Source organism: Epinephelus lanceolatus, chromosome 22 (genome assembly GCF_041903045.1).
Source record: "Epinephelus lanceolatus isolate andai-2023 chromosome 22, ASM4190304v1, whole genome shotgun sequence".
Taxonomy (NCBI): Eukaryota; Metazoa; Chordata; class Actinopteri; order Perciformes; family Serranidae; genus Epinephelus; species Epinephelus lanceolatus.
The window spans coordinates 2775179-2789825 of record NC_135755.1 but is presented as its reverse complement, the minus strand read 5'-3'; the positions used below and the strand labels follow the sequence as shown (position 1 = coordinate 2789825).

The window sequence follows — 14647 nt, the reverse complement described above, 5'->3', positions numbered from 1 at the left end:
TAGTGAAGCTGATTTGTGTTTGAAACTGTCTCTATTAAGCCATGTTTAATGTGTGTTTAATGTGTGTTTAATGTGTGTTTTGAATCAACTAAACTTTACAGCACTTCACAGAAGCCCCACCACCCATCAGTGTTTGTAGATGTAACTGTTGTGCAGTTGTATATTTCTAAAACAGGAACAAAATCTCTGTTTTTGCATTTTATTTTTATCACAGTCTGTTTTTATAAATCTGCTTGTGACAGAGGAACCCTACAGAGGAAACTCATTTCAGATGCTAGTATCTGTGACCTCATTCTTTCAGTCACGACCCAGAGCTCATGACCATAGGTGAGGGTTGGGACGGAGATGGACCAGTAAATCAAAAGCTTCGCCTTCAGGCTCAGCTCGCTCTTCACTGTGACAGTCCGGCCCACGTCACTGCACTAAACCGCTGATCCATCTCACGCTCCATTCTACCCTCACTCCCGAACAAGACCCTGAGATACTTGAACTCCTTCTCTTGAGGCAGCATCTCCCCTCCAACCCTGAAGGAACAATCTACCGCTTTCCGGCAGAGCACCATGGCCACCGCCCCAGGTCATGCTGGAGGTCACGGTGTGATGAAGCCAACAGAACCGCATCATCTGCAAAAAGCAGATACGCAATTCTGATGTCCCCAAAGCAGACCCCTTCCTCCCGGCTGCGCCTCGACATCCTGTCACCGATCCTGTTTTTTACTGATACCACAGTTTCTCCAACATTATTCGAGTACGTTGAGCCTGTTTTAGCCACTATTACTAATGTCCGAAAAAATCTCATCACCAACTTCCATCTGAATTCCCTCCAAGATTTTGAATCGATTGCTACGTGTGCCTCAACTTATTTTAATGAGCTACTTGATTAAAACCACTTAAGTTCAACATCTTAAATTATCGATATGATGTGAATGAAGCTGACGTGACACAGTCGAGACGTCTCACTCTGTTGGAACTACAGAAACTGTTTGTATGAGAGCACCAAATGTGGATTAATCCGCCTCTGAAAATAGTCCCCAACAAAGTCACTACGTCCTCCTGTTTGTTTGATAAAAACAGCTGTTTGAATAAATCACTGATGAAACTATTTATTTGTGTTTTTAAAGATTTACATCTTCAGTATGAATAAAATCAAAACATCACAAAACTCCTCCAAACTCTCCTCTCTCCGTCTGTCAGATCCGATTTGCTTGTTTCTCGACCACAGCAGAGACGAGACGCCCAGGATGCAAAAATAAACAAAAGGTATTGTGACTGCAGTCATGCCGATGATGTCATCATGCAGGTGGCTCATCACATAAAGTCTATCTGAGCGTCCCCATCCAGCTGTCGTCTCTTCTTTTATCTTTAACCCTCTGAGACCCAGTTTTGTCTTTTCAGGGAGGGCACAGGGGATCTTTACGGACAGACAGCAGGTCAACAGAGTATGTGACACAAGTGATTTATATCACCTGAAAGCTGGAAACATCATAAATCTGTATTCAACACTGTGTTTCAGTTAGAGGTCTGGTTACAGAAACTGTCTGCAACTTTCTGCATGTTAGACTGTGAGCGTGAGTTTGTCTGCAAAGGTACGGGACTGAAAGATTTTGGTGGAAACGCAACTTCATCTGAGGTGATGCCAAACAAAGTGACAGGAACTAGCCACAACTTTCTCTAATGGTAAACCAAACAGAGTGAGGAGAGATGAGCCGTACCATGCAGAGGTAACATAGTGTCAGCTCATCTCTTCGATAAGCAATCATCGGTTGTCATGACAACGAAAACATAAAATTAATGACTTCATAGAAACTGAGCACTGCGCGTTTGTGTGGGAGATTAAAACACAGCCGGCTCAGGTATGTCAGGTATGAGCCAGCAAACACCGCCGTTAACACACAGATGAACAAAGCTTCATTGTTTCTCTAATGTTCTGAGACTGCTGAATATAAAGTACCTGAGGATCCGTCGTCTTAACAGCAAATATTAACATCCTCTGAAATACTTTATTGTTGGTCAGAAGCAGCAGAGCGAGAACTTTCGTTAAAAAAACACCAAACTAAACGTGTTAAATGTCGATTTAATCCTGGAACCATCTGATCTGAATATGAATCAACAAAGATTATCAATCTGAAGTTTTAGTTGAGGTTCAACTCTCAGCCGCTGGAACTACATGTGTTCAGATACAGCCAGGTAACAACTTATTACAGTAACACACAGAACACACACACACACACACACACACACATTGTGTGTTTGCTCTGTCAACACGGCCTAAAGTCACAGCAGGAACAAACAGAGCAAACAGACGAGATGGTGGACACAGATACTGGATTGTACTCTTATTGTGAGTCTAGGTGAACAAGCAGCCTGCATACCACAGACCACGGGCAGAAACGCTGACATCACAGCACAGGCATCCACACACACACACACACACACACACACACACACACACACAATTATTCAGAGTGTCTAGTTGAACAGGCTCAGCTAGTTTTAAAGCTGCTGTTAGTCAAACTAACCAGCTGTTTAAACAGGCTGTTAGCACACAGACAGGCAGACACACAGACAGACACACAGACAGGCAGACAGACACACAGACAGACAGACAGACACACAGACAGACACACAGACAGGCAGACAAAGAGTTTTTCCAGCTTCAAAGACAAATTCCAGCCATATCTGTGGTTCCCACTAAAACCAGCTGCTCAGTCTGAGAGCCAACAAGCTACAGCTCTCATCACACAACCAACCAACCAACCAACTAACAGGTCTGCTGCTGCCACAGAGCAAAAATGTTTAAATCCACCTCAAAAAGCAAAATAACCAGAGGTGGAGGAAATATTTAGATTCTTTACTGTGATAAAAACACTGTGGAAATACTCCAGTGCAAGTGAAAGTCTGGTATTCAAACCTCACTGAGGTTAAAATACAGGATCAGCTGACGGTATAAAAATTATTTAAGGTAAAAGTAGAAGTGCAGTGCAGTGTTTCCCATTCCTTTAAGGATCATTCTGACCGATAACAAGATAAGTTCTGTGATATTTTCTGAGATGATTACTGTACTGTGAAAATCTCATACCGTTGCGTCCGTAAAGTGCAGGCGTAAGTACAATATTCACCTCTGAGACAGAGTACAAGTATGAAGTAGCATGAAATGGATGCACTCATGCAAAGTGCAAGTACCTTGAATTTGTACTTCAGTAAATATATTTAGCTACATTCCACCAAGAGAAAGGTAGGGCTGTAGTCTCCTGGTCGACTAGCCGATTATTTGGTCGCTATGCTCTCGTCCGATTCTCCCGTTCTCATTGGTCGAATTATCGCTGTGTTACTTTCATAAGGAGAAAATGGGGCTGTTTTCAAAACACCCCCATTGTTGAAAGAAAGTTGAACTCGCCCACTCTCACACTCAGCGTCACAGTGTCGCAGACCTCCTGTCTGTCTCTATAAGCTGAAACCATTTCCCTCAGTGGAAACAAAGCTTTGATTTACTTTAATTTCACAGATAAGAAACAATAAACTGTGAAGACAATAAAGCCTCCACTAAAATAGCATTTCAAGTCATGTGTATGATTTATCCTGGCTTCATATGAGCAGAGGAAATCTCTGCTCATCGCTAGGCTAATTTATACAATGTAAAATGCTATAGGCTTGTGCTAATAACGTTAGCATGTTGTATTTGTTTGGAAAACGTGTTTAGTATCAGACAGTTGTTTTGTCAGTGAACCTTGTGAGTTGTAATGGAGCTGAATTATGTAACGTTACCTTTGTTAAATGTTGCTGTTGTTCCTGGTTTTATATGAGTAGAGGAAAAGATCGCTAGACGCTAGGCTAATGTATACAATGTAAAATGCCATAGGCTTGTGCTAATAACGTTAGCATGTTGTATTTGTTTGGAAAACATGTTTAGTGTGACGGTTGTTTTATCGGTGAATCTTGTCAGTTGCAATGGAGCCAAATTGAGTGCCGTTACCTTTGTTACATGTCTCTGTTGTCCGTGGGTTTAAATGAGTAGAGGAAAGGTTAGCTAGCTGCTAGGCTACTTTATACAATGTAAAATGCCATAGACTTGTTAGCATGTTGTATTTGTGGGAAAAATGTGTCCAGATAAAGACAAGCGTTTGCAGAACTGCAGAGTGACACAGACACACCACCGCACAAGTAAAAATAACGTGCAGATTATTTTTCCCCACGACTAATCGATTAGTTGAAGATTATGTGCGACTTTAGTCGACCAAGATTTTCTTTGGTTGACTACAGCGCTAGATAAATGACTTTAGCTAATGCTAACAGGACAGCTGGGGGTTCAGCTTGTTCAGTAATTTTGGTTTTGATAGCTCATGAACTAATTAACGGCTTCATTTTTAATCAAAAACTTTAAATGAGGTGGTCTTTCCTTTCAGTCTGGCACTCCACTGACTCGTTGAGCTTTAGCGCCACATGTCAAAACTCTGTCCATTAGAGGAGGTGAAATTTGAATGTTTTGTCTTTTATTTTATTTTCTGTTGGTTTTGTTGACAGAGAGCCGACTAGCCACGTTAACACCTGGGAACATGGTGCCAACTGCCAACCCTTCACTGGTTAGCTAATGTTAGCTCTGGTCCCACTGCACTGCGCACCACCAGGGTTGGGTGAGAGCTAGCTAGTGGCGCTACTTCTGGTAACTGCAGAAACACTGTGTCTGTCCTCTGGTCTCCCCCCAGGTCACCTTGGTAAATTAGTGTCTTTAAACCCTGTGGCGGCAAAAGCTGTGCTTCCATGAAAGCGGGAATGAAGGAATCAGAAAGAAGACATGATGGAGGAGCTGATAATATTGGTGTCTGAATCATGGATGTATTAGAAGACCGACCTGGATACAGCGTTGGTGGCGAGCCTTTGTTCATGCCTGTGAAAGTTGCTCAGTGGTGCATGAAGCCAAAAAAAAATGCTCTATTTCCGTGTTATGAAAGCACCTGGATGACTGGGCCCGTAGAGCAGGCGCACTGGAGAATTAAGGCCACCAAACACGACCGAGCAACACAGTTAACTTCCAGTTTAGCGCTCAGCTAACATGAATGGGGATAAAAGTATTTAATCTTGCAGCTGTTTTAGACTTTAAAGTGTTATCAGACTGAATGGATTAAATCTGGAAAGTGGAACGAGTCGTTGGCGAGGGTTGTGACTAGAGTTGTACCGATACCAGTATCGGAAATGCCTCTGATACTGCCTAAAATGTGGTATTGGCGAGTACAGCCTATGACCAATCCGATACCACGTAATGCCTCACATCATTATGCATACACACGTTACAGGCAAACGAAACGGAAACAGAGCAGAGTTTAAAAAGCATTCTCCTTTAAAATGTCTTTTTTACCAAATTGTGTGGCTGCACTTTAACCTGTGTCTTGATCTGTGTCAACACTGGATAATACTAATAATAATAAAAAAAGTTTTATGGCATTCATTCTACTATTATGTATTTATTTCTTAATATTTTACATAGAGTTTTAGGAGTTGAGACATACAACAATTCATATCCCATCCATTTTTACTTTACGCGCTGGTATCGGATCGGAACTCGGTATCAGCAGATACCTAAGGTTCAGGGATCGGAATTGGTATCGGGAAGGAAAAAGTGGTATCGGTACATCTCTAGTTGTGACACTCAAAAAAATGTATTCACTAGTTTATAGACGTCTCTTTGCCAGTGTAAGTCTATGGGAAAAAGTCTTGTTGGGCCAAACTGCATCATGTGAAGGACCCTGGAAACTGTAGTACCACTATTTGGCCACTACGAAAATTGGCTTCAAAGTTTGATGCACTTCCTGGGTGCCTGGTCTGGACTCCTGGAATTACGGAAAAATAAAAAGCTGGGCCTGAGATAACATTTCCACCAAACTTCAGATGATGGTAAATTGTTTTAATACGTAGAAATCTTTTGTAATTTCAGTGATTTCCGTTCAAGCTAGCTTGAACCTTTGCCGATGTTCACCAAAACACCTGCCTGTCATCGCAGCCGTGGACCTTAGCAACAGCGGCTGCTTTTAAAATTACTTTTGGGGAACATTCTCTCAGGTAGTCGGTTGTCAGGGCGGTTACCGTGCAGTGTTGGGACAACAGCTTAACATTAACAAAGAAGCACAAACTCCTACATGTCGTCACCTCATGACGCGTACATCATGAGGCGACAACAGTTTAAGGTACTTGTATGTCCGCCTTCCATTATCATACATGTAGTCTCTGTCACTGTGAGCTGAATGATGTGTCAGCAGTTTGCAGTGTACACATTTACGTACAGACATCTGTCACTGGATCACTGTGGGACTGAGGAGAGCTTAAAAACATCAGGATATTAAGGGAGGTTCTGCAGACGGTTTCTTTCTGTGATTTCTGACCATAATAACACAAACACTACTAAAATCCTTTGAAAGTGTTCGTCACACTGACCCTGATCTTTCCCTCCTCCTGTCTGCAGACACTCTGCAGCTCGCCAGATCGTATTGGTTTTAATTATTGATCACAGAGCGATCATCTGATGTTATTACAGTCATGTGGAGACGCAGACAGAGTCAGTTCCCATGTGGAGGCCTCTGCGGAGGAATGTGATAATGAATGGTCTTCATACCACACACACACACACACACACACACACACACACACACACACACACACACAGCTAAAGATAGCCATCAGCTCGACCCGACGCCCAGTTTGTAAAGAACATTTTACACTCTGACTCTCCGGCCTCTTAAACGTCCTGTTCACATGACAATGACCACGTGCTGCCTTCATGTGCAGTGGGAAAGCTCAAACAGCCGTCAGACGCAGTATCAGTGTGTATGTCAACGATACAGTTTACAATAAACTGACATGGTGGATGATTTCTTTACTGTGTGTCTGAATTGGCTGATGTGAACTTCATTGAACTTGTTTTCTCGTGGACTCTGGTTCAAAGGGAATATAAAACTAGAAAAGTGTGTTTACTGGACGGTCACAAACATGACTCAAATTAAAAAACTATACAAAAGATATATTTTTGTCATCGTGTTAGAGGAGTGCATATTCGTGTCCTAACACTGGGTGGTACCTGGACTGTAAATAAACCGGGGATAGTTGAATATTAGTTGTAAAGAAATTTGGAAATTTGTTAAAGTAACACGAGTTAAAAGAAGAAATGTAAGAAAGAGGTAGAGACGTATACGTTTTACTTCTACCTTACTCCTTTTCGGACACTGTTGTCTTTATTGTTTGTTTTTCATTACGTTTTTTTATATTTGGTTCAAAATGAAGTCATTCATATCTCCAACTGCAGGAACGGCAAGCAACCGTCACAACCACTGCATTCATTTCTCAAAAAAATGAGGCTAGGTCCTTATTTTACACTTCAACGTGACGAGCATCCTTTCTGCTGTGAACTCTGCACATTTGCCATTTTCTTCTGGTGACACAGAGTTGAAAACTATTCAGCTCTGGGTTAAACGCTGCAGCTGCTCCTCACTGTCACATTTTACCCAGCCGTCCAATCACAGTGCAAGAGGGGCGGGACAAATACCACAAAGACCAACCATCAACAACAGCAACAATGGAGAAGGAAATAATAGGCCGAATCAAAAAGATTGTTTGCACAGCCTCCAGTGTACAAAAAGTGAAACCGCGCAGAGCAAATGCTGTCTCAACCGGTTTGTTTTAAGCCCCCTACGAAAAAAAGCGTACGCTATATTTAGAGTCTTTTCACCGCTTTACGTTGCCGTCATCTCAAAGCCGACAGACTCCATTCACAAAGACAGGCACTTTACTTCACAGGACATAGAATTTACTGGTCAGAGAGTGGCGCCCCAAGAGGTTGTTGCGTGTTTAACCTGCGGCATACATAAGCCCCGTCTCCACCAAACCCTTTCAGTCCAGTACCTTCTTTGGAACCAGCAGTAAGCCTTCAGACATGGTACCTAGACCCTCGGTCTGTTCAGACAGTCCTCTTAAATGTGGGCGGGGTTGTTGTCACTCACTGCTCCGTCCAGCACTCGCTGTATTTCCTCATCAGCGGTGACACAGATGGAAGTCTGCACCTGGTTTATCGTCCACAGAACGAGGCTGCACGCCCACATTTTCACAACAAAATAGAACAGCGAAACTTTGCTACTAGTCGATTCTGACAAGAACAACGTTCCAAAACCAACCTGAATATCAGAATGAATTTGGGCTAACTAAGCTAAATGCTAGAGCTGGATGCTAACTCATGTTTCCATTGAGAAGCACTAGCCAGAGCGCTAACAGGTGGGAGACTTTCTACGTTCTCTGGCTGACAAAGACAAACACCTTTGCTTGTTTACATTCCAGTTCCTGGACACCCAGCCCAAGCTCTTTCTTCACAATGACATCACGCGGGTCGTGGATGAGGGCGAGGCTCTGATTGGTCCAGAATTTATGACTCTGTAATGGATCAGTGTGAAGGATCAGATTCTTTCAGCCCTGATATCAGTTCTGTGGTATTGCTTAATAACATCAGAGCAGAATCCAAACAACATGCAGCTAAAAATACACACACACACACACACACACACACACACACACATAGCTGAGATTCCTGCTGAGAGCTGCTTTAGCCACTCAGGCTAACTTTAGCCACAGAGAGACATGAACAGTGTGCAGAGGTTCAGTCTCTCTGCAGATCAATCTGTCCAACACTATATGGCCAAAAATATGTGGACGCCCTCCGTACCTCTGGTCATTTTTCCTGGTCTGTCCCTTTAATGCCACTGACAATAAATGCTTTAGCTTTAGACAGCAGTTTGTGTTCGCCCACTTCCTGTTCCTACATGACAATAACCCCGGCCCCTCGACACATAATGATGTCATTCAGTGAGACTCGTGCCAACTGTGCACTAAAGACTTTTAAGTAACATCTTATTAAGACTCTTTGAGCATCAATATTTTCAAGACAACTACAACCCTTCTGAGATTATTCTCCACCCTGCTCCTGCTGGAAAATACTACACCAAACTCCCTTTAACAAATACAACATTTAAACAATTCCTTACGTTTCCACAAAAACACATAACTGTAGAAACATGAGATTAAAGGCGTCACATGTCGACAGTATTCTTGTCAATTCGGCATCAATATAATCCATAAAGATAAGCTGTATTTGATACAAACTTTATATTTTGGGGTTTGATTGCCTCAACTCTCTACCAGCCTCCGTTGGTTAGCTGGGCTGTTCCAGTGGGAGGAGACTGTGAGAATGAGAGGCTTCAACAATTAAGATTTCTCACTAAAATCAGTGCTGGTCGGAGGATCAGTTCTCTCCACAGCTCCTACAGTTTCTCTCCCTTCCCACAGAACAAGAGGATCAAGACTTGTTCACGTCCCCTCCATGTTTACTGTCTACCTGGTTTGCTACTTCCTGTTTGGTGCCAGAGAGAGCACAGCAATTAGTTGTTGATGTTCACGTAGTTGAACTATAGTATTTGAGCCACGCCTAATTACTTGCAATAATATTTAACGTTTGATTTTATCGGAACGTCAAGAGGAGAAAAAGACTGACTCATGACAGCTCAGTTTTATAACCACCTGACACCAAATGATCCAGATCATGGCAGTGTCACAACTGTGGTAAAACTCAGAAGTTCATTCTGACACTGGATATTTGGCTGCACCTCGGCGGATATTTGGCGACACCTCGCCGGTCTGTACATTTTGACGACGTGTTACTTGTGCGACCCTCCCAAAGATTTAAAAAGCAGCTGCTAGCAGTTAGCAGCTAACTCAAAGAAGCAGAACAGCAGTCAGTCCCATGTAAGAGGGACGCTAAATGATTGTTATTGACATGTGATGTCATTGTGTCACATGTTGTGCCTCTTTTGATTCTGTGATGTCATCATGCTGTCTGACATCACACACTGGAGCGACACAATGCTGCCTGCATAAAATATAAAAGCTGTGTAATGTCGGGACTTTGCGGCGGCTCTACTGCTTGAAAAGTTGTTTGGTATCAGGCCAGCGTTACACCTACAGAGGACATCTCTGATGCCCGTCTAGAATTATTAATTATAAGTTGAATTCCTGATCTCAAAGCAGGACAAAGTCATAATGGATCGATGGAGAGAGGAGAGATATTATGTTTTTGGGTGTATTTTTTTATTTTGGGGGTAAACTGAGTCTTTGTCATGGTATTGAAATTTCTAACTGATGTACACAGTACATTAAAGTACTGACATTTAATACTATGTTAGATACTACCGGTAAAACTGGCATTGAGGGCATACAATTGAATTTTTTTAAATAAATGATAAATATGAAAATTACTTTTCATTTCTTGATCCGTGGGAAATATTAACAATAAGAGAGAAGGAGCAGCTGGTACTGCTGCATTGATGCTGCGGATAGTAAGTACTGAAACTTTCAAATGTTCAGAAATTGAAATGAATTAAAACTTTTGACGACACTAAAACAAACTGAAAGAAAACATGTAATTATCTCTGTGAAACCTTCATTAAACTGCAGGTGAACAAAACTAAAGGCTGTAACTAATGATTATTTTCATTTTTGTTTAATCTGTCGATTATTAAATGTCAGAAAACAGCATAAATGTCGATCAGTGTTTCCCAGAGTCCAAAAAGACGTCCTTAAATGTCTTAATTTGTCCAAAAATAATTTGTTTACTGTCACAGAGGAGGAAAGAAACCAGAACATACGAAAGGATCCACGATATGATATTATTGTGATTTTAAATCTTCAACTGTAAATTACGTCCCGAACAGAAAACTTTATAAACGTCTGTTTTATCTAACATGATGTGGTCATCTCAGCAAAATGTATCTGGTGAACTGAAACAGCAACTGATTCATTATTCAAGTAGGCTGCCTTGAGTTTCATTTGTAATTGTGATAGAAATAATTTATATTATTAAAAAAAAGGATACTTAGCAGCACTGTGTGACTATTTGATATTGTCACACACAAATATCACAATACTTTGCTGTATTGATTTTCCCCACCCCTAAAAATAATCACATTTAAGAAGCTGGAATCACAAATATTTAACTTTTTCCTCATAAAAATAGAACTGCCAGGCCAGAAAACAACAACAACAACAACAACAACAACGACAAAATGATCAGTTTCAAGTAATAACATGAAAAGTTTCTTAATATAACAAGAAGTTTTTCTTGTTTTTACAAGACATTTTTCTAATGACAATAAGATGTTCACATTATGGCAAGAGAAATAAGTACACATACACTTTTACCAAGAAAAGTTTCTTGTTTCTTGTACATGACAAATATCTTGTTATAACAAAAAAACTTTCATGACACTTCCTGTTATTGATCTTGGGTTGTTTTTAGGCTTCGATCGATTTGAATATTTTTTTAAGAGATAAAAGTTTTGTGATTGCGATGTCTGAAATTTGAATATTTACTGGGGGTTTTTTTTTTTTTACTTTTTTTTTCTAGAAATAAATTAATCGCCAACGTGGAATCGTAAGAACATGAAAAGTTTCTCGTTCCAACAAGACGGGGGTTTTTTTATACCTTTTTTACAAAATATTTTTCATGTTTTCACAAGATATTTTCATGTTATGACAAGAAACGTTTCTTGTACAAAAAAAATAAATATACTTATTAAAAACATAATTATTTATCTTGTTATAGACACCAGTGAATATTCACATTTAAGAAGCTGGAATCAGACTTTAAACTTTTATCTATTAAAAAAAACATTCAAACTGATGTAAGAGTGGAACTGTCTGCTAGGCGAGGAAAACAAACAAACAAACAAACAAATGTTTCAGGTAATAACAAGATGTTTCATGTGTTTACAGGATATTGTCATATTAGGACATGAAACTTTTCTTGTAAAAAAAAAAAAAGGAAAATAAATACGCTTATTAAAAATTTACTAAATCTTGTTATAATGTGAAAACATCTACACTACTGTCACTTTTTAAAAGTCAAAATTCTGTGATTCTTAAATTCAAATATTTAATGTTTTCTTTCCTTCCTGTCATAAAAAGAAAAGTTTTTTGTCCTGACATGAAAACATCTTGTTGGAATGAGACACTTTTCATGTTCTCACCTGATACTGATCAGTTTTCCTTCAGGCGTGACATCAACATGCTCCCGTACACACCAGCTCATCATTAATCACATGTAGTTGGTGATTGATTTATTAATTGACAACTAATCGAAAACTAAAACTAACCCTCCTCATAATAACCTCACCTGTTGTACAGCTCAGAGCCTGACGCTGCTGCAGCAGATCTTTAAGGTACATTTTGTCCTTTATCATAATTATTTAACATATTCAGTGTTTTTTAATGTTTTCATTTCATTTAACTCTTTAATATCAAAACTTTTGTCACTTTAATGTGTAATTTGTTTTTATCTGATGTGTTTTGTGTGTTTAAATGTTTAATTCATGATGTTGGTTTAATTAGTTTATTGTTGTCCTGCTGTAACTTTGTTTACAACGACAGTACAGTTTGTTTATTAGATGATTTCACAGGTAAATAAACAACAGATTAATGTGAAATAAACAAAGTTTGAATTAAACACTGAGCTGAAGTTCATTAACATCAATTAAATCTCATTTTGTGATATTAAAGTGTGTTTTAAAGTATAAACTCCTGCAGCACGACTCATTAAACACTAATAACGTCATGTTCCGGTGATATTACCGGGATGATGACTCACCTCTACCGGACCGGAGGAAACGGTGAGTCTCGTGGAAGCCACGCGCTGATCCGTTCACACAGCCCCCATCTCTCCGTTCACAAACAAACAAACAAACAAACAAAGAAGCGGCGGGTCACAGAGTTCAGCCGGTGATCAGCCGTGGTCCTGCTCCTGGCCCGGGCCTGTCGGTACCGGGACACACACACACACACACACACACACACACACACACACACACACACAGTGTGAGAGTCACAAAGTTGGGTGGGGGCGCTGCTGTGTCGCACTCACACACACATGCACACACGCACGCGCGCGCGTCAAAGAAAAGTTAAAACACTCACCAATATCGTGTCCTCCGGTGTAACGGCGGCCGATTCACCACTTTCCCCGGGGCTGACGTCACCGCCCGGCGCTGGTGACCGTCGGTAAACGGAGGGAAGAGGAGAAACAAAATGAAGGAAAGTTGAGGCCCGCTGCGGGGCGGTGAATCACGGCAGGTCCGGCTCCGTCGCTCAAACTCGGTAATCCGGTACTTTGTCCGGCCCGGTGGCCGCTGCTCCTGCTCCGGTTCGGGGGGGCGCGGGGGGGAGTTTAACGGTAGACCGGGTGTGACCGGAAAGTTTGACCGAGTTTGTGAGAAAGGAAAAGGAAAGAGGAGACAGAGAGGGGGAGAGAGGCGGAGAGGCTGGCCGGTGGCCTGGCCGCGCGGCGGGTGTGCGCGTCTGTGAGTGCGGGCGCGCTCCCGTGACGGAGGAGCGCAGGAGCAGAGGAGGGCGCGAGCCAGTGAGCCGTGAGCCCCGGGACCCGCGCCGCTCCGCCCCGCCCTGCCCCGCGCCGAGCTCCGCCGCCTCCTCACACACTCAGACAGACAGAGGTCTCACTCCGACTCATTTACCGACACCCAAACTCTCTGCGTCACAGGACGTCCCAGTGACGGCAGTGTCGGCATCCGGAATCGGACCAGCTGATTTCATCCAGCATGCCGAGTTCAGGCCGATTCTGGGCCAGGTCGCTTTGTCCACCTGGGTTATTATAGATAAAAAACACCGGTGTGTAGAAATACTCAGTTACAGTGTCGCTGAAGTTAAACTGCACAAATATTAACTTTACTATTACACTATATTACTTGATTCAAATTTTGTATTAATAATCTGAATCTGAAAAGTAACTAAATCTATAAATTAAATGTAGTGCTGTAAAAAGGACAACATTTTTGGAAACTACATTTCACAAAAACAACAAAATTGTAGAGAGCTACATTTAGCAAAAAACAACAAAATTTCAGAAAACTACATTTTGCAAAAAACAACAAAATTTCAGAAAACTACATTTTATAAAAAAACAACAATATTTTAGAGAGCTACATTTAGCAAAAAATAACAACATTTTGGAAAACTACATTTAGCAAAAATCAACAAAATTTTAGAAAACTACATTTACCAAAAAATCAACAAAATTTTAGAAAACTACGTTTTTCAAAAAACAATATTTTAGAGAACTACATTTCACAAAAACAACAAAATTTTAGAGAACTACATTTCGCCAGAAAAACCCAAAATTTTAGACAAACTACATTTTGCAAAAAACAAAATTTTTGGAAACTACATTTCACAAAAAAAAAACAAAATTTTAGAGAACTACATTTCACAAAAACAACAATATTTTAGAGAACTACATTTCACAAAAAACAACAAAATTTTAAAGAACTATATTTCACAAAAAAAAATGTAGAAAACTACATTTCACAAAAAACCCAAAATTTTAGAGAACTACATTTCACAAAAACCCAGAATTTTAGAGAACTACATTTCACAAAAAAACCTCAAATTTTAGAAAACTACATTTCACGAAAACAACAAAATTGTAGAACTACATTTCACAAAACACCAAAATTGTAAAGAACTACATTTCACAAAAACAACAAAATTGTAGAGAACTACATTTAGCAAAAAAAACAACAAAATTTCAGAAAACTACATTTTACAAAAAACAA

At 40.6% G+C, this 14647-nt stretch overlaps 1 protein-coding gene across 1 annotated transcript in view; it reads right to left on the bottom strand.

Annotated features, from left to right (window-relative positions):
- Positions 1-13557, bottom strand: part of kif1ca (kinesin family member 1C, a) — a 36200-nt gene extending 22643 nt beyond the window's left edge. Inside the window, exons 1-2 of the mRNA XM_033609360.2 lie at positions 12996-13557; positions 12670-12833 (exon numbers count right to left, since the gene is read on the bottom strand). The gene's annotated coding sequence lies outside the window, so the exon portion shown is untranslated. The remainder of the gene's footprint in view (positions 1-12669; positions 12834-12995) is intronic.
- Between the last annotated feature and the right edge of the window lie 1090 nt (positions 13558-14647).